The sequence below is a fragment of the Antechinus flavipes genome, chromosome 1, assembly GCF_016432865.1.
Source record: "Antechinus flavipes isolate AdamAnt ecotype Samford, QLD, Australia chromosome 1, AdamAnt_v2, whole genome shotgun sequence".
Lineage (NCBI taxonomy): Eukaryota > Metazoa > Chordata > Mammalia > Dasyuromorphia > Dasyuridae > Antechinus > Antechinus flavipes.
Genome location: NC_067398.1, coordinates 75262808 through 75285120, shown reverse-complemented (window position 1 = coordinate 75285120; position 22313 = coordinate 75262808). Strand labels below are relative to the sequence as shown.

The window sequence follows — 22313 nt, the reverse complement described above, 5'->3', positions numbered from 1 at the left end:
AACAGCAATCTCTCTACAAAACCTAGCTTTTGGATAAAAGAAATGTTTATGGAGCAAATGAAACCCCTAGCTAATAGGGTAAGCAGATTTGTGAAAAATGTACTGCCCTGCTTCTGAATAATTAAAGTTTCATTTGATTGTTGCGGGATTATTTTTCATTCCATAGAAAATCAAAGCTGTAGAATTATATGTCGGACTAACCTTAGAAAAATGTTACCTTTAATCTACAAAAAAAATCAGAGACACTGTGACTTTAATATATTACAGACAGATCAAATGAACTTCTTTCTCTTTCTTTTTACTAAAACCAGAAGATGATGATAAACTGCTAAGAATCCCATGGGCTTGAAAACTTTGGCATTTTGCCTCTATATAACTTAACCACTTGAACTGTTAGTTTTGTTAAGAGACGTTCCTGAAATAACTCAGCTTCAAGACAGATCTTTCTTAATAGTTTAGTCTTAACACTTTATGAAGGTCTATTTCTTGAAGAATTCAAAACAAGTAACAATATATTCATACTTTACCAAGATGGAAGAGGCAGGTCCCAAAAAAAGCTAACAAGGGATGTCCTGGCCAGCACCATTTAGATCTGTTACACCTTGCTAAAAGCACAGTGCCAAGTTGGCCTAAGAAAAATATCTCACTTCTATGCAAAACTCAGCTCTGTGCTCATTTTTTCCAAGGAAGCAGCAGGCTGTAAAACTTTTGGAGAAACACATACTAGCTATCCAAAAAAAAAAAAAAAATGCAGCCAAGTAAGAGTGCAATCTGCAGAATCCTCACCTGAGTTGTAAATCACCTTCTCTAGATGAAGGAAACAGTTCATTTAACTATCGCCACCACCACCCCCCTTAAACTTCCCTGATAAAGAAAAGAGTTCACTTAACTACTCTCTACCATCCTCCCCCAAATTCAGAGACACAGTTATATCTTTATGACTGGGGCCACGAGTCCAAGTGCTACCAACAGTCTATAGTATAAGCAATAGGAGGGCAGTTGGGATGAAAGACAATTCACAGGGTGGGTGTGTCTGTATGTTTTTGTAGATATTACTATAAAAAAAGTTAAAGCTCAATAGCTAATATATTGTAGTTCATCTGTCCTCCAGGACTTGACTTATAGTACTTTCCTAAATTGAACCCTAAATATTTGAAGGCTGAGTATATACATACAGAGACATTTCTCCTCACATGTTGTTTTTCTGTCTCGTCTAAAGTTATCCCTATCCAGTTACTTACAACATGTGAAAACACATTCAGACTCAAGTCTTCTAGGTAAACACAGGTACTGACACCCCAATAAGAAATGTTTTGCCCCAGTCGATCCAAAAAAATGGACCCAATTCAGACAGATGGAAGGGTCTCTCTGTGTCTCTGTCTGTCTGTCTCTCTCTCTCACATTCTCTCTCTCTCATCCCTCACAAGCAGGTAGAGCCGAATCCGTTTTCTGCCTTATAAAACAAATATTCCTTCCCTTGGGCCAACTTGGATTAGTCCAGAGCCACATTCTTTCTGGCCAGGTTAGACTTCTTTCTCCGGCTGACTCCTCTCACCTTCTTCCCACACGGCTGAGCACAAACATCTGCACTTCTCCAGCCTGGCTTCCAGGCAAGGCTCAGAGATACTGCTTGGCTCCGTTTCAAGCTCGGAGCCACAAAGAAGGACTGAGCATCCACCCAGCACCCCCGCTTACCTCCTTTCGGATAACCCCAGGCTCTTTCCGGCTCCAACCAGTCCGACAGCTATTCCTTAAGGACAGCTTGAAGCCCCAAGAGGAGGCACAGACATGGGGAGAGTTTCCCCAGCTCAGAGGGCACAAGAAGGCTGGGTTTTCCTCCTCTTACTATTGCTGAAGGTAACTGATCTTATTGGATAAGCATGAGACTTTGATTCAGCCAAAAAAGGGGGATGAAATGTAAACACGGGGGTGGAGCCACGGAGCAATCAGGTTTAGTGAAATTTGAACTCCTGAAACTAAGGAGGAGGAGAAATGTGCAGTTTGAAAAGGTAGCCCAAGCAAAGCTTTTCCTTTATCTCCACCTCTTTTCCTATGACCCCTTAAAAAAAAGCCACTTAATTATACCTGGGGGAGACCACTTTCTAGCTTAGTCTGAGATCTCTACATGTGCAACCTTTCCTCATACCACTCTCCAAACAAATCAACAGCTCAGTATCCACATTGGAGGCTGGAGAAAAAAAAGCACCTAGTGTTAACAGTCTCACCTCTGCCACTTGCAGTGTATCCCGCACCATATTTGCGAATAAGGAGGTCCCGTCCGGCTTCAATTTTAAGTGTCTTAACCTCAAGTCCAAACCCAATCTCAGTCATCTATTATTCTCCCAGGGCTATAGGTTTTCAGTAATAATTGTATGTAATGCTTTAGGGAAGAGGAATTATAATATCTAGACCACTAACCGCCCCTTCCCCGCAAGTTCCGTCTTATAACGCCTTTCATTCCTAACCTGAATATATTGAAATTAAGTGGAATCAGCCTACAAAGAATCACCTTTGACTACTGGGAATCTTTACTTCAGATTCCAGCTGCATTTTGCCTCTGCCAGAGCTCAGACTTCCCTTTACTCGTCAAATGAACCCAACTGCATGACAAATAATCAAATTACATTATAATACCAAGTCCCGCCCAAGATGACCTGACTATTTCACCAAGGACTTCTATTGTTTCAAAATCTGTCACCACTTCATCCCTTCTCCCAGGGAGAAAGTGCACAATCTTTTCCATTCCTGGAGTGAGCAATACATATGCTAAACTTAAAAAAAAAATCAACTTTAAAAGACAAGTTACCCACAAGTTAATTGCAGAATAAAAATAGCAAACAACCATTCCCTAACTGGAAATTGATGTATTGGTAAAATGTATGCATGTTTTATTGTAGACCATAGTAGATTAGATGGCCGCAAAGCTCTCTTCCAGCTCTGTAATTCTATGATCCCTTTTTGTCCAAGTTTCTGAAATGTTTAGTGCTTGAGAATTGCTATTAATGTATTAAACAAATTATTCCATGGCAAAGGAGTCAGATATTAATTATTTTCCTTCTGAAAGATCACAGGGTTGATAGAATAAAAATTGGAATGACTTTTGACATTTTTCTCTCAAGAGAATTCAAAAGAAAAAAAAATCAAAGACAAATTTAAGATGCAAGAGAGACAGACAAGAGAGAGAAATCTCTCAAAGAAGCTGATTTTAGCTAAACTGTCCCAAAAAACCTACATCCCCAATTATCAGGAAAATTCTCTTCATATTTTTAGCTCTTTAGAATACCTAGCTTTCTTGATTTTCTTGATTGATTCAGTTATTTGTACCCACCCAAAAGTACTTTGTATTTATAATTTATATATGTAACTATGCCCATTATACATTGCAAACTCCTGGAGGGAAGAGAGAGTTTTCTTTATCTATTTCTACAACTTATCACAGAACTGGGGCTACAATGTGCATTAATAATAGTGTGTAAAGTTGAATGGAGGCCTATGTGTCAACCATAGATTGACTTACGTTTTTAGATTGGTCACCACGATTGAGAATTATGACTAAGAATATTTAAATTTTCACATTAAAAAAGTAATTAAGAGTCCACAATAATACAAAGAAAAACAAATGTTTTAAATCATTTTGTTGTTTATGCTCTCTTTTTAGTTTAGTGGAAATGAGACATTAAAAACAACATTAATGGGCTATTGAGTTTAAGAACAAAAATATCCTTTTGATCTTACCATATTTTCTTTATGATCTAAAGTTATTTTACTTCATTTTATCAATAACTTACATAAAAGAGCTGGACATAAACTTTAGTGTGTCCATGAACATATGAATTTGTGTATGTTATATAGTGGTAAAAACTACAACTGGTTATATGCTTGTCTCCCAATCTTAATTTTTTATATGATCGATACTGAAAAGAACTTATCATATTGCTGTTATTAACCATATGTTGTTTTTCCCAAATGGATTTAGGGCTGTTTTATTTGTAAGCTGTTTATCCTACTAGTATTGATATACAAAAATAGCCTGCTATTTGAGCATCCTCAGCAGTTTCTCCAGTAGGGACCTATGTGGTTCTAAGTATTTGTAAAGTCTCAAAACCTTTAACCCTAAACAGTTGTGATTTTGTGAATGGAATTTCACTGTCTACATCAAAGCATGGATAAAGATCAGTGTTTTATACATCCATTAAAACAAAGTTTTAAAAAATACAGAAAACCTAGCTTCTTTCCTATAAGAAGTTTGCAAAGCAGAAAGTAGGGCCCCCTGGTGGGATACCATTTAAAAAAAAAAAAAAAAAAAAAGATACTTCCAAAAGGAAAAAGAAACAGGCAGACATATATTCTCTAGCTGGTGGGTTATGGAATGTATAAAGAGAAGTACAGAAATGAGAATATCATTAAACCAAGTACCCTAGAGAAATTTAAGGGAAAGATGGAGGGACTGAAAAGTAAAGAAAGAGATATACAGGTGTTTGGGCACCAAGATGCAATAGGCCAGAACTCTGGAGAAATATACTTGAAGCAAGGATTCTTACACAGTGTTAACTAAGTGGAATTGATAAGATAATGGTTACCTAGTTTAGCATGGTGATTAATAGTTCTCTAGTTCAGTATGATTGATTTTATCTTAAACAAATAATGGTTCCCTAGTGATACAATGATTGGCTTATAGTCAGTATACTGTAATGATGTAATTGTAATAGAGTAGATAAACTAGGGACAAACTCAGTCACAGAAAATGTCTCTCCTGCCTTCATCACTTCTCCACTAAGACCAAGGACTTGGGCTGGTTCTGAGATCCTCCAGAAAGCTAGTCTGGACACTATATTTTAATCCACACCAGTGTGGTGGCTCTAGAAAGCAACGGTACATTTTGTCACTCCAACTTGGGGGCTCTAGAAAGCAGGATATTACATTTAGATGTGCAGACTGCTGACTGACTGATTGGTTGATACGGCTGACGAAAACTGGGAGACTGAAGGACACAATAAAGACTTTGGACTTTATCCTTGACTATTCTAGTGATTATTCTGCTGAAACCAAGGCTGGTCCAGAGACCTCCAAAAAGCTAATCAGAACATTACACACAGGAGAGTAATCTGAAGCTGGGGACAATGGGAGGATCATAGCATAATGGGTTTATGCCTTGATGGGATCTTAAGAGATTTTCTAGTCTAAAAATCTAGCACAATACAGAAAGTAAACTGAAGACTAGAAAGAATGAAGGAAAAAAAATAAAATCCCAGAAGTGTATCAGAAAAGAAGTAGGGGGAGAAGACAAGGGAAAGAAAAGGAAAGCTAGGTGACAGAATACTGGCTCTGCAGTCAGGGGAACTCCAGTTCAAATTTAACCTCAATTACTATATTATGTGACCCTGGGGAAATCACTTAACCCTACCTTTTTCTCCCCCATCTTCTCCCAACTTCCTCAACAACAACAAAAGTCTATCATAGGCACTGAATTATGTAGAAAGAGCACTGAAAGAGGAATCAGGAAACTTGGGTTCCAGACCCAATCCTGCTACTAAAGAATTAAACGCTACAAGTCCAAGTGTCTTTTTTTTTTAAAACAAAATAATGGATTTTAATTAAATTGGGGATTCTTAATTTGGAGTCCATTAATTTGATTTTATTAAATGTTTTTGATAGCTATTTCAACAAAATTGCTTTCCTTATATTATGATATATTTTATTTTATGCATTTAAAACATGATTTTGAAAAAGGGACTACAGGCTTTACATATGGTCAAAGGGATCCCAGACATACAAAAAATATTAAGAACTTATCTTTGGACTAGATGATTTTTAAGGATTTTCCATTTATTTAAAAAATACATTCTTCAGTTTCTTTATCTGCAAAATCAGAATAATAACAGCACCTACCTTACAATGAAGCTTTGAGGATCCAATGAGATAACACATACAACATTTTGCAATCCTTAAATCATTATTGTTTTTGTTATGCTCTTTATGTATACAGACTGGATTCCTGGCACATAATAAAAACTTAGAAAATACTTGATTGATTGCTAACTCTAGCCTTCTATAGATCAAAAAGATATAGTTACTATACTAGCATATAGTGACAGAATTTCAGGATTTAGAAGGGACTTCTGAGACCATCTAACCAAATCCTCTTAATTACAAAGAAAGAAAATGGTGAACCAAAAGACTTGTCCAAGAAAATATAGTAGGGCAATGGCTGACAAGAGAACTAAATTGTTAATTTTGCTTCTGCTGATTTAGAACCCAAGTTTCCCGACTCCTGATAAAATTCCAATATATTACAGAGTTCCTACATTCACATAAAAAATAAATAGTTCCAATTTTTGTTACAGGTTATCATTGTCCCAACGACCCAAAGCATCAAACCATAGCCTTTTATAAAAAATGGTGATAAGAGATAAGACTTAGAATGGCAGGCATTTTTTTTTTTTTTTAATGTAGTACAGATCTCAAACTAACATCTAAAGAGAAGCTTAGGAAAATATAAGAAACAATATGAAGAATTAAAAAAAAATAGGTTTCTAAATGATTTTTTTTTTTTTTTTTTTGGTTTTCTTAAAGACTCAACTCATAATCTTTTTTTCTGCAGGAGTCCTAGTTCCCTGAATAACAACTTTGTCCTTCTCATTGCGCTACCAACCTCCATCAAGTTCTAGTGCTTTCTTTATTTCCTGGGTTTACCTTCTTTTATTTGTGTATTTGTTTTATGGCTGCTAGTTGGTACTCTATTCTCTGAGCCACCTAATTTCTCAGGAATAGGCTAACTGACTTTAAATAATTAAAACTCTGTGATATGTCTAGCTGTGTTATTAATGCTAAAGAGCAAAAGTAATAAGGAAGGATGCAATTCTAGGATAGGGCAAGATCCTTGAGGGAAAAGACCATCTCATTGATGTATTTGTATCACAGGACAAACAACAGCTAGTTATTTACAAATTGTTTCCACCATTCAAATGTGCCCTCTATGAGGATGAGGACTGTTTTTACCTTTCTTTAATCTCCTGTAAAGTCAGATGGTACAAAGGATAAAGTGCCAGACCTGGAGAAAGGAAGATCCTCTTCCTGAGTTCAAATCTGGTCTTGCATTCATATTAGCCGTGTGACCCTGCACAAATCACTTAACTCCATTTACCTCAGTTTCCTCATCTACAAAATGTTATAGAAAAAGGAAATGGAAAACCACTATAATGTCTTTGCCAAGAAAATCCCAAATGGGGTTATCCAGAATCAGACATAAATGGAATTGACTAAACAACAACAAAAATTTTGCAAAAAGCTTGACAAAGATAAAATTTAATTAAATTCCACGTCAAACATCTAGAAAATGAGAACATTGACATCTATGATATCTAATTCATAAGGTTGTAATAAATTTAACATAAGGGACTGTGCTAACTTTGAAATCCTATATATAAACATTATTCTATCCTTTATACACAAATATATTTCTAGAGGCACCTTAAAAAAGATAGGAAGGAATTGCAAACAAACAAACAAAAAAATGCCTACCCATTTTTGTTATTGCTGATCTGACTCTCCATGACCCCATTTGGGGTTTACTTGCTAAGGATACTGGAACAGTTTGCCATTTCTTTCTCCAGTTCATTTCATAGATAAGGAAACTGAGCAGAGCTAAATGATTTGAATAGGTTCACACAGCTAGTAAATGTCTGGATCCAGATTTGACTCCAAGAAGAGCACTCTTTCCAATGTGCCACCTAGCTCCATTAGGGAATGACTAAACAAAATATCATCCAAGAATTTGATATCCTGATAAAGAGAAGATACAAAAGCTCCATATTCTGATGAAGACTGAAATAAGCTAAGTTAAGAAAACGATCCACACAATGATTAGAAAAAGGTAACGAGAAACACACACACACACACACACACACACACACACACACACACACACACAAATCAAAAGTAAATGTTGCAAAATTTTAAAGAATAAATATGGCTTAAAACACGAGGCATAAGAAGATACTTATATTCTACCCTTTGTAGAGGTGGGAATCCCACAAGGGTTACATACTACACATATTTTCAGATTTTCTATATACTGATCAAATATGCTGATTTTTTTTCTTCTTTGTCTTTCAGCCTTTTTTTAGGCTCTCTGAGGAGGGAAGGGATACAGTGATGCAGAAAAAAGCCAATAAAAATATATTAGAAAAAAAATTTTTAAATAGAGAAAATTATTACTATTACTTCATTACATTAATTTCAAATGAAAATTCTAATTTTCATTTTTCAACATTTCTTTTTTATAATTAGCTACTAGTGTTCTGAGGAAACCTAAGAAATGCTTTTACAAAATGATATAATTAATTTAGCTAATGTTCCAGGATTGAGGATTAGAGGTAAGAGAGAAGAGGAATTTAAATGCTCTGTAAATCACGTTAACAAAGGTTAATGTAATCAAAATGTAACTTGATGGTAGATCTACTGATGTTTATAAATTGGTATGATGAAGATAAACCATTATTAAGAAGAAATAATGGGGCAGGAGATGAGGACCTCAAAATATGATTTTGAAGAAGAGAAAAAAAAATTGTGAAGGAATTGGGAATATTTTATGGAAACAAGCAAGCTTAAAAAATAAGAAAAGCTAGAGTATAAATAAAACATGTGGGAGCTGCCCAAGAGTCATATAACTTCTTGCAAAGAAGAGTGTAGCTCAGGGAAATTCTGAATACAGTATATAAGGCTGAAAAAAACAAAAACAAAAACAAAAACAAAAACAAAAACAAAAACAAAAACAAAAACAAAAACAAAAACAGACTGGGTAGCTTTGACAAAACAATTTTAATTAAGATCAGGGAGCAGTCTGGGATTCTAGACAAAAAGTACCTTGTTTCTTGAATGAAAAAAGGAAAAGAAAGCCCTGCTCTTATGGTAAAAATAAAAATAAACAAGGAAGAGATTTTCAAATAAAAGTTTAAAAGTCTGATATATGGGTGATCCCAATTGAATGAATCATAATAACAAGAATATTTAGTACTTCAGGTTTGCAAAAAATTTTATGTAGTTTATCTTTTCTGATACTTGCAACAAGCCTATGAGATAGATACTATGAGGCAGCAAATGATGAGAAATTAATGATTTGCCTTCCATCTAGTATGTGTCAAGTCTTATCTCACTCTTAACTACTGTGCCAGTTAGATGCCTCCCATGGTGATTCAGTATACTCATAAAATTATATCATCAACACTAATTTGTGCTAAGGGTGCTGCATGATGTTAAAATATAACTGATTGACTGGACTTACTATACTGAAAGAATTAATGCAAGAAGGGCAGAAAGTGAAAGTGTGGTGATGGGATTTAATTCAATTCAACAAACATTTATTAAGTTTCTACTCAGAGAACTCATTAATATACAGCCATCTGACAGCTATCTGTACAGAACTGCAAGTTATCATGAGAATGGTAAACATTTTGCACATTTTAAATTAAAAATAAACACCATCAAGACAGAGGAAATGAAAGGAACAGTGACAAATTCAGCTAGTGTTTGTCTCTCTCAGGACTAACCAGTGGTAATGTTGGAGAGAGCCAATCTGAAGTGGATTGGAATGGGTTTTTGTAAAATCACTTAATTTCTACTTCTTAAAAGAAAAATACTGTACAATGGTATCTTAAAGACTGCAATCCCTTTATAGTGAAGTCCGTCATATTACAAAAGCTGACTCTTCATAAATCAAAGCAAATTCAAGGTTTTGTCATCATAGAGTTAGTTGCCTCTAATGTTCAGTCTTAGCTCTCAACAGAACAAGAAGGAGTTAAACCAAACTTATAATACAACAGACATCCAAACAAGAGAAACTGAGAGCTACAAGAAAGGTGCTATGTGGGGTCTAACAAGGAAAGTAATAATTGAGTTAGACTTGAAATTAGTAATAACAATTCAAATGAAACCAGAGTTGTTCTTGTGTAATACTTTATCTCCTATTCTCATGCCATTGCAGTACCCGGCCCTTATGTATAAAATGATCTTCTTTCATCCTTTTGTTTCTAAGAATTTCATTCACCCTTTAGAGGCTACTATCTGTGGGGGACTTTTTTTTGTGTGTCCCTCCTTGCCTTCCCCCCAATTTCCTACAGAGTTCTATAATGCTGGAATCCCTCAGGTACCTACTTATACTCTCTTTGTCATTTGAGTTTAAGCTCTTTCAGGGCAAAGAACATTCTTGCCTTCTTGCCTTTCTTCGACACTCTAAGCACTTAGTACAGTTCTACTGGGCACACTGTAAGTATATGAGAAATACTGGCTGATTGTAGCTCAATCGCCATGTTCCTGTTAAGATTCAATAAAGCAAAATTACCTCTCTATTTTTTTCCTATTTGTCACTAAAGCCATTTGTGGAAAGAGTTTATTTACCATATATGACTAAGTAGCCAATAGCAATGGCTATAATTATACTCAAATTGGCATCTTACAGGTTGATTATGGGAGAAAGGCTGCAAACAGAAAATAATGCAAAATTATCTCATTGTCTAATTGTTACTGAGGACTAAAGAGGTTAAATGTCTAACCCAAGATTACAAAGCTAGTTATTGGCAGGGTCAAGAATAAAATCTGGGTCAACTTCCTTCTGAGATAACTAGCTTCTCATTACTGGAAAAATAAGAACTAAGGCTGTTTGCCTGGTAGATTGTATATAGGGTTCACACATCAACCAGGGGATTGGCCTAGATTTTAAGAGAAGGAACCTTAAGGTTAATCTTTATGTTTTCTTCTAACTTAAAGAGTCTGTGATGTTCCTATTTAAAAGCATACAACCACTGAGTGACCTTAGAAATCCTAGCATCACAGTATAAATACATATACAGATAGAAAGAATTTTAGAAATCATTTAGTCGTAGTCCAACACTTATTTTCCAGAGGAATAGGGGCACAGAGGCGCTAACTATCACAAAGATGTGTGATTTACTCATGTTCACATAGATAGAACAGAGATTTGAAACCAGGTTCTTTGACACTCCAAAATCAGGAATTTGACTGTTTTATTATAATTATGATGTGCTTCTGGTGAAAATATTTAAGAAAATTATTGAAAAGAAAATTTTCTGGGGATTAAAACAGTAAAATATTAATGATATAATAAATAGTAAAAATAAGCAAATTTTGTAAAATAATTTTAATAACTAAGATATAATTTGATAGGCCAATTAAAAAATCTTTAAAAAAACCTTTTTCTTCAAAGTGATCTTCAAAACAGCAACATCTGAATCTAAGAAACTTGATACCCATTCCCCCAAACTCCCTGAGCCCCAATTCCTCATCCTGAGCCAATATTTTGCATGCTCTTGGCGCACACGGACACATAAATGGTTAGACTCTTCTTGACCCAACTTGTAGTCATCAGCAGTACAATTACCAATGTTTGGCACAGGCCCCCTAATGCAATGAGAACAACCCATTTAAGACTGCATCCTATTGTTCATTCCACTCAGACATTTGAATCCCCTTTAGCTTGTCTGTTCCAACAGAAGAGTCAGTGTGACATTGTGGGCTCTGGAAACAATTGTAGTTGCTGAGGGAGCCAAATGCCAGTTCTTGGAATGTGTGTGAGATTATGATCAACTCCTGTCAATAGACCCCAAGCCTGACTGTGGCTTGAACTTCATTCCTCAGACCTGTAAAGTTGTGTAGCTGTGGCAAATAGATGTGAAAGGTGGAGCTGAGGATGGAAGAAGGTGGACTGGGATTGGCTGAGGAGGAAAAGGAGGGAGTACAGTATAGGATTTTCATCTGTGTATTTTTAAATATATGCATGAAAGAGGCTGACCCCTAAAATCAACTTTAAAGAAAGAGGAAGGGGGGAGGAAAGGTAAGACAAGGTCATATGGAATTTGAACTCTTTATAACTTTCATTAAAAGCAATCGCAATAAAATGGAATTCTGTGCAAATGTAATGACCAAGGCAACATTTTCCCACCCCACCCCCAAAAAGATGGGATAATATACTTCCTTTAGAGGAAAAGCTCTCACTAAGGGGTATAGAAAATTGCAAATGCTATCAGAATCCTTTAATGTATTAATAAGCTTTGATTTTTTTATTTCTTGTTCTGAGGACAGCTTATTTGGTAAGGGAAGAAAATAATTTGAAAAAAAGTTGATGTAAATACAAAAGACTGGATGTCCCTAATTCACTAAGACAGGTAGAATAGGGTTTACTCTAAGGTCCAATACCATTCTGATTAATAAAGAGCTTTGACCTGCTCCATTCCCAACCTGTTTAGGCAGGTTGCTTCTGCTTTGGCAATATGGTGGCCCTCATGTCCAGAAAGCTATGTGCTCAGATGTCTTAGCCCAAAGCTCAGGATCTCCAAAGATCCACCAGCTTCAGTCTGCTAGGTAGCTGGGATTATAGACAGCGATTACACCATATGGCAAAGTTGTTCTTTTAAGAAATACTTTCTTGGAAAATCTAAATTGGTTTCACATTTTATATATAAGAATGAACTTGGGGAGCTATCATTACCTATAATCAATTTGCAATTGTTCTGGGACAGATTACCCAGTGAACTCATCATTTACAGAGTTAGTTTCATCACTTATAGAAAAAGTGACACAATGAAGTTATATCACAATAGAACAGGAAAAGCACATGGAGAGCATTCAATCCAGCTGCTTCATTGAACAAATGAGAAAAATCAAGCTCAGGTAATTGTAAGAATCATGAGAATATTAGAGCTTAAACATGTTTCATTATTATGTAATCTAATATCCTTATTTGATAGGTGGAAAAACTAAGAATTAGAGAGATTTACTGTCTTGCCAAAGGAAGTCAAACAGTTTATAAATAAGAGGTAGAATGAGAATTTGAATCCTGTCATCCTGTTTTTCAAGCCTATGCTTTCCATATCATACCCTACAGCTTTCAAGAAAATGGTTATATAAGAACAATGTTTTATATTCATTGATATTTTTAAAATCATGTTTTGCTTTTTAAAATTTTGTGTTCATATAGTTTGAATTCAGAAGACATTTTCTAAGAAAACACTAAAAAGACATACCCTCATAAATCAATTTCTCTAAAAAGTTAAACATAAGTAAGAGTTAGTAATCATCAGTCTTTTTTTTCCCCTTTCTGCTTTTACCTTAGGGCTCTTACTTTTGGATTGATAGAATTTGGGATAAAGAATATTTGTTAGATTGTTGGTGGAATTGTGAACACATCCAGCCATTCTGGAGAGCAATTTGGAGCTATGCTCAAAAAGTTATCAAACTGTGCATACCCTTTGATCCAGCAGTGTTTCTACTGGGCTTATACCCCAAAGAGATACTAAAGAAGGGAAAGGGACCTGTATGTGCCAAAATGTTTGTGGCAGCCCTGTTTGTAGTGGCTAGAAGCTGGAAAATGAATGGATGCCCATCAATTGGAGAATGGTTGAGTAAATTGTGGTATATGAATGTTATGGAATATTATTGTTCTGTAAGGAATGACCAGCAGGATGAATACAGATAGGCTTGGAGAGACTTACATGAACTGATGCTGAGTGAAATGAGCAGAACCAGGAGATCATTATATACCTCAACAACGATACTGTTTGAGGATGTATTCTGATGGAAGTAGATCTCTTCGATAAAGAGAGCCTTAATTGATCAAAGATGGACAGAAGCAGCTACACCCAGAGAAAGAACACTGGGAAATTAATATAAACTGCTTGCATTTTTGTTTTTCTTCCTGGGTTATTTATACCTTCTGAATTCAATTCTCCCTGTGCAACAAGAAAACTGTTCGGTTCTGCACATATATTTTATCTAGGATATACTGTAACCCATTCAACATGTAAAGGACTGCTTGCCATCTGGGGGAAGGGGTGGAAGGAAGGAGGGGAAAAATCGGAACAGAAGTGAATGCAAGGGATAATGCTGTAAAAAATTACCCTGGCATGCGTTCTATCAATAAAAAGTTATTAAAAAAAAAAAAGAATATTTGTTAGAAACCCTAGCAAAATGTTTAATAATTACTATGGTTTACTCTAATGATAAAACATGAAAGTTTTTGATTATTTGTGACTTTCTATTTATCATACTATCTAAAGGGCCACCAAACATAAATTCTATGAATTTCATATTTTAATTTCAACATAATCTGGGAGTAGTAATGGTATGCTGTAACTACATCTAACAGGTTAAAATATTTCTTCCTTCTGGATACTTCATCTCAAAAAAATCTCTACTGCTGTGAAAGAAAAGCAAAGACTTCAGTAACTTTATATTTCCTGACTTCAGTTTTCTCCTATATAAAATTAGAAAGTTGGATCATATGATTGACAAAGGTTCTTGTATGTTTTATTAGTTCTAGAAATCCACGAGTCCTTTCATTGTCATCAATTTTTGTGGAAAAACAAAATGCAAGTTGCCATTTATCAAAACTAGTACTAAACTAATAAAACTTCAAGTATACTACTATAGAATAACATGGTTTTAGAACTAAAAGGACCATAGATGTCATCAAGTGTAACTTTTTCACAAAGGAGAGGCAGGACCTGAAAAGATTACTGGATACACATTTACATAGCCTTTCACAAGTAAGTACAATTTTGCAAATTGTGAGAAATGCTATCACTGAGAGAAAACATAATTTCTTTTTTTTAATTATAGCTTTTTATTTACAAGTTATATGCATGGGTAATTTTACAACATTGACAATTGCCAAATCTTTTGTTCCAATTCTTTCCCTCCTTCCCTCCATCTCCTCCCCGCGATGGCAGATTGACCAATACATGTTAAGTATGTTAAAGTATAAATTAAATACAATATATGTATACATGTCCTAACAGTTATTTTGTTGTACAAAAAGAATCGGACTGTGAAATATTGTACAATTAGCCTGTGAAGGAAATCAAAAATGCAGGCAGACAAAAATATAGAGATTGGGAATTATATGTAATGGTTCATAGTCATCTCCCAGAGTTCTTTCGCTGGGTGTAGCTGGTTCAATTCATTACTGCTCTATTGGAGCTGCTTTGGTTCATCTCATTGTTGAAGATGGCCAGGTCCATCAGAATTGATCATCATATAGTATTGTTGTTGAAGTATATAATGATCTCCTGGTCCTGCTCGTTTCACTCAGCAGAGAGAACATAATTTCATTCAAATCTAAAAACAATTAGTATTAGAAATGGGAACCAAACACAGAACCGATCAAAACATCAACTGAACTAATGATGAATGACTATAGGATTTTGACCTATATAATTTTTGGTCAAATTAGCATAACTGCACAGCAGACCACACAATATAGATATATAATAAATGTTTGAGCACTGAAAAGAAAATGGAAGAGAAGTAGGCTTTTCCTACATTGCTGATAATATTTGAAGCTAACTTTAATGCATATTTAGCTCCTTGAACATCTTCTAATTAAAAATTTTAAAAAGTATCAATGTTTCCTTATATTCTAATTACATAACTTTGTTTTGTTTTAGTTTTTTTTCAATATGATACTTTTTGGCACAACTGTGAGAAATTAGGCAGGCAGACCAGGGAGAGAAGGTTGTTTTCCACCAGAGGAAGGCATATGAATTCCATTTTTGTTGTTTTTTGAAAAATTAAAATGATAGTCTTAAATCCATCACAGAAAATCTTATAGATTTCAGAATTAGCAACACATGAAGACTACTTGATATTACTACTTGGATTATTTCATGCAATTCTACTTAAGTCTCAGGTTCTTACTATGTCAGACAATAATCATTTATTAAGCAACTACCATATTCCAGCAATTGTGCTAAGAAAAAAGAATACAAAGGAAGTCAAAATACAGTTCATTCTTTAAAGGAGTTCACAATGTACACAAATATGTACAAAGACATATGAATGAGTTTATTAGGCTTGAGGAGGCACCTTTAAAATTAAAAATAAAACATTTTTTTTTTTTTACTGACTGGTATTAAAAATATAGAATATGTACAATAACAACAAATACCTAAACTTTTAGAGTAAAATAAAAGTTCTCACAAGCTATGCCCATAGATCATGAGAATTTACATTTCTTGAATGTAAGGAATGTGAGTTCTCTAGTCAATCAACTGATCTTGTTCATCTTGTTCATCTAACATGGTTGTGTTTTATCACACTCTTGCTACAGGCCATTTCAGGGGAATGGAAGTGAGAATAAACATTCGGTGTTCAAGAGTTGTTTGTTCTAGCACACCAAAGACTTAAAGTCTTCACATTAAACACAAGGGACAACTTCTGTGAGCTAAAGATATCAAAATTTAATGTAACACCAGTTAGGGAAAATGTAGATATTTTAAAAGCCTAATTAAAAAGTGTTTCCCCATCCCTCACAACTCCATTTATCTAGGACTATCTATTTTGTTCCTTTTTTCAGGGAAAACAATACAAAAATGGTGTTCTAAGGTTACACCTTTATAAAAGCCATTTTCGCATTTAAAGGACATATTCTTTTAAATTGATTGTTTTTCTTCAAGCTGTGAATTTGATGATCACTTACAGGATGCAACAAATACCACATGAGCCCAATTTTATCTCTTCATGACATGTGTGTATATATATACATACATATACATATATGTATGTATATATATACATATGTATAAAAATATATATGTGTGTGTGTGTCCTAGATGAGGGCTATGATTTCAGTGGTATGCAAAGCTACCAGTGAAGAAGCTTCTAATAATTCTGATCAATATCTATTTTGCAATTTAAACTCTTGGAGAATTTCCTGAGACGCTGAGAAGTGATTTGCAAGTGATTTGTCATCTGTGCTAGAAATCTACTCTAGAACTCAGATCTTCCATTTTTTAAGACCAGATCTTTATTCACTATACCATGCTGCCTCTCAGTGAAAAGGAATGAATAACACTAGTAGTTAATTCCCTAACAGAATTGTTATAAGGAGATTATTTCACAAACCTTAAAATGCTTTCTGAGTAGTTATTTCAGAAGAGGAAGGCAGACACAAACAGAATAAAGGCAACAGGAATATGCCTTCAAGATCTAAAGGGATGGTAAAGTATGGAAAAAATGTAAAATGAAAAGTATGATAGAATAGAATTGACCATAGTGGGTGGGGGAAAGTGTGATGGTAGTAAGTCAACAGATTAGAATTACCAATTGCAGCACAAGGTGTAAGTAGTAAGGAAAAGCATATGCCAAATTCAATGGGAATGGAAAATCCACAATAACCCCAGAAAGAGCAGGGGAATTCCTGCATTCGTGGCATTAAGATAAGTGAATCCATATTTAGGGCAGCTTTCTGAAAGTCAAAAGATTTTTATAAGTAGAATCATATGTTGTAAACTATCACCTACATACTTCTCATTCAAAATATGAGAACTGTTTTTATCTTGTGACCCATTTTAATGTAAAATTATTCTCTGACACTCCATCTTATATTTTAATAAATAATTAATTCCATTATTTAAGTCCCTGTGATTTTGGAAGTTCTATTAATTTAAACAGAAAAGATGGAAATAAGCATTTATTAAACTTATTAGGTATCATTCATTATGCTAAGTGCATTACAAATACAACCACTATGGGGGAAAAGGAAACAGAAAAATGGGTAGGGAGGAAAAAGAGGGGGAAGCATTTATAAAGTGGCTACTATATGACAGCACTGTGTTAAGTGCTTTTTACAAATATTATCTCATTTTATCTTTACAACTACTCTGCAAGGTAGTTGCTTTTATTATCCTAATTTTATTGATGAAGAAACTGAGGCATACAGGTTAAATATATTATCTAGAATCATCTAGTAAGTGGGTAACAATAGATTTACACTCTGGTCTTACAGGCTCATTGACCAAATTGAAACTTATTTCAGCAGTATGAAAAAAATGATGAAATAAATTAAGGGTATCAAAAAGATGGTTTGATAGTTTCAAGAAACTAATCTAAAGCTGTATTGACCTAATAATATACATGTTCTTCAAAAGAAAATGAGGAAAGAGAGGTTTTTTTACAGTTTCTAAAACAGTTCAGAAATAGAGACCAGAAGCTGAACTATAGATTTAGTATTGAGAAATTTTGGATTTAAATGAAATTTCAGCTAGCCAATAGGTTAGTTAAAGAAACAAAAGTAGCTTTGTTTTTCCCATCATACTCTACTTCTTTAAAATGCAGAGAGGAGAATTATTTATTTTTAACATTTAGAAAATACTGATGAAAAAAGGATTTGCATTTTTTAGAGTAAGAGTACAAAATGTCCCTTTTCTTCTTCAGATTTTTAATCAAATGTATACTTGTACTTATTTCAGCCAAAGCTTGCCTGTGAAGACAGGAGAACATACCACCATAGAGGCAGTTCACAATATTTACAAAAAAATTACTTCAAAGGGAAAAAGTTTCAAGGGAAAAAGGTGTAAACCCAAAATTAGTCAATAGCAAATATATTTCTTTTTAAAAATTCTGTAATTCAAGATTTTGGCTAATTCCCTAAACCCCACCATAGATCACTTCAAATTACTTGGAATATCTGGCATTTTTGTATCTCCTCTTTACAACTTTTTATTTCCATGTCATTTTGATTTGTGAATTTCTTTGGGACTGGAATTAGAACTGGACATGTAATTTTACAGCTATTAGGACTTCTTGGATGAGGAAACTTCCTTGCATCAGTACCTCCTCTGCAAGCTGTAAAATATTTCCTTTGGTAGCTATTAATTCCTTTGTTTAGGCCTGTTTACCCAGAATTTAGCAAAATCAGGCAGTTTATCTTACAAAGCTCTTCAAAGATAAGAAGTTATTGTTCTTTCAGAGTTCCAACAGGGAAAGGATCCTATCTATCCTTTTGAAGGCCAAGCAAAAGGCACTAGTGAACTAAAGAATGCCAATCCTTTCACCTCTTAAGCTCATGAGAAAAACAAGAGTCCTTTAAGCTGCCATGGAAGGCAAGGAAAAATGATATTTTCTTAGCTTTAGGAATGGCTATGAAAGATAAACAGTTTATAAGGAGATATTTGACTTGAAAGAAAGATCCCATAAATACTATAGATTTCTGTAATAGAAAACTGAAAGCAAATTGGCTGCCCAATGATTAAAAATGACTGATCTATACTATATAAACATATTGGAATATTGTTGCACCAATCATTCAGTCAACAAGCATTCATTAAGGGCATTATGTAAGATATTGTATTAAACCCCATTAAAAGAAAGAATAAAATACATTGGAAGACTTGTAGAGATGAACACAAAATTCAACAAGCAGAAAGAAAAAAGTAATAAATATAATTTTTATAAATATGGAAAGGAAAAGGAATAGTCAGATTCTTATGAATAATAATGACCAATCCTGAGCAAAGAAAACAGAATATATAACACCCGACTGTTTTTTGAGAAGAAAATTAGAGAAATATGGGTATAGAAAGTTACATGCACTGGAAGACACAGATTCTATGCCAACTGGGTTTAATTAACTGTTTTATTTTTTCTCAAGGGAGGATTAAGTGGAATGGCAAGTATAATTAAAGTGTATATGGCATAAAAACAAAGAATATTTTCAAAATTTGAAAACAAAACTAGATTCAACCTGAAGGATGAATGTGGTTCATTTCTTTTCTTTTAGTACCACAAAATAGTAGTGGGATAGAAAAGTATTAAGAGGAAGGGGAAAACAAGCACTGAGCCAAGTCTTGTTGATGTTAATGAGACCCTTTTTCTTTTTTATAATGGTCATACATATGGCTGTTGTCATACTTAAAATACAGTGGAACACCAATGGAGCCCTGAATACTTCGCGAGTTTCCAAAAGGACAAGAGAAGGCTTTCGATGGCCCTTGTTATCACACAATCATTTTGGTTTCCAGGGAGAAACTGTTAATGTAGCTAAGACTATTCTTGGCATTTGAGTACGTGAGCTCTACTTATTCATATGTAGGACAAAAGTGAAGCGAACATGTCATTCTCTGGGGACCCTTCGGAATAATAGCTTTTTGAATAATGTTAGGGGCTGCCCTTCATTAATGTGAAATCCCCAGGTAGATTCTACAGAGAAAGAATGATTGTTGATGGGGAAGGGGGGAAAGGGGATGATAGCTGTCTTCAAATATTTGAAGGACTGTCACAGAATTGACTTCAGAGTACATTAGTAGGGACAAGGGGACAGAAGTCACAAAGAGGCAACCATGTCAGGAAAAGATTTACTAACAATGACAGCTATCCAAAAGGAGAACAGGCTGCTTCAATTGATAGAGATTCCTCCATATTGGAGCTATTCAACTAGGGGGGCAGGTTTGACTTCTCAGTTATAATGTAGTGGTAAAAGTATTGGGGGTATGGATGGGATTAGATCAGAGATGTCAATTCAGGGCCCAAAATATCAAGTAAAGTCAAAATAAATTTTAAAATAACTGGCACATGTGGCCAGCTGGAATCCACTTCTATTTGAGTTTGACACTATTAGTTGAGAAGCCACTGAAGACTTTTCCAACCAATTTAAAGGATTTTCTGATTCTGTAGCCTCATTCTAATACAATAACAGAGTGTGAACATCACAGGAGCACATAATTATACAAAAGACTCCCAAAGTAACACATCAGCAGATTACTCTTATAAATTAAAAAACCAAAATAAAATATACTTGTTCCCACTGAAACAATGAGACTTTTGTAACGTCTTGCCCACATTAGCTCCCCTCTTAACATTAGTATCTTCATAACAAAAGCAAATCATAGCATTAAGAGATAAAAAAGGGAACTCTTTGTGGAAGGGGGAATAACTTCCACTGATGGCAGATGAAGGAAAAAGGCATGATTCCAAACTGGCAATAATTTCTACAGCAGAAATCCGGTAATTCAGTATTTTCTGTTTTCATTACCTACACCATTCAGGGAATGGGAAACTGTTGTAATTCACTACCTTTCAATGGAAAACAAACTTCTTTTGGCCTGTTATACCTTTATTTTTCAAAATTTCACAACATTCAAGGCCCAAAGTGGGAGCTGTTTTTCTTCACCACAAATGTAGTTTAAAAAGAGCTCCCCAGAAATGGCTTCTACCCTGGTCTAATTGAGAGATATTGGTGTTCCTTTGAAAAGTACTCAATCCAAGCATTCCCACCAAGCAGTTCTCCATGAAGAGACGCACTGAGAGACTAAGCATTTCACTCTCCAACAAGGCAACATCCTGTTCAATAGCTATTAACCTGACAATGAAGAGAGGGTGAAAATGAAGGAAAATAAGTCAAAAGTCAAATGAAATCATAAAGCATGGTTACATTTCTGAACGTCAGTGAGTACTTTTCACTGAGGAGAAAAGTTATTTATGACAAAGACAGCACAGAACCAATGTAGATGACTTCTCTCCCTTATAATGAAAAAGACAAAAAGTTCTCCTAAAGAGGACCAGTTCACCATTTACTCCCCCAGATCTAGGCACAGTCAAAGAGTAGAAGGATACATGATACCGATGATGATCAATACAATAGCACTAACAGTTAAATACATTTTTATTAGACCTTTACTATAAGGTCCAATTGTCTATCAGACAGAAACCCCTCTATCTCAGCAAGGCAAATGTCAAATTTTGTAAAACACATGGACCAAATGATTCCTGAAAGCTCAAATTTACAGACCTTGAATCACTGAGTTAGCTACACCACATTTTAACATGCATCTGGAGAAAGGATCTGTAATTTTCTTCTTATAAATAACTCCAACTTCTCTCCTCCACTCAGCTCTCTATACTCCCAGGAAGTAAGTACTAGGGAAGTGAGGCACATAATAGAGCAAAGGGACTTGTCCTTAGTCACAAAGAATAGTACTGTGTATGGGATTTAAATCCAGATTTTCTAATTTTCTAATTTCAAGACAAGCACTCTATCCATTATATGATACTTCCTCTTCTCATTCCAAAATTAAAAATAAGACACATTTAAGTGAAGCTTTTCTCTCCTGAAATAAAATTTTAAAATTCTCATTTCGATTCATAGGGAAGAGGATGTCACTATGTGCACATGCTTTCTGCAGTAAGTAGAGCAATATCATTGATAAACATCTATTCCCCTGCAGGAATGCAGCAATGCAAATGCAGGGGCTTTCCGTGTAGTTGAGAAGAAGTGATATGTAATAAAATGGTAAAGCAGCAATATACTATATTATATGTAGCATACATAATGAGAGAGAAAGAATAATATAACAATGTAGTTCTTTCCAATCATTATCTCATTTTATCCCTACAACAACCCTCAGGGACAGGTTTTACTTTTATTCCCATTTTACAGATGAGGAAACTGAAATAGACAAGTTAAATGATTTTTCAGGGACTTACAATTAATCATGTATGAGATGGGTTTGGGAGAGATATTGGTG

General features: G+C 34.7%; 1 protein-coding gene across 2 annotated transcripts in view; it reads right to left on the bottom strand.

Moving 5' to 3' along the window:
* TNS3 (tensin 3) overlaps nucleotides 1-22313 on the bottom strand; it is a 377368-nt gene that overhangs the window by 118557 nt on the left and 236498 nt on the right. The window lies entirely within an intron of this gene.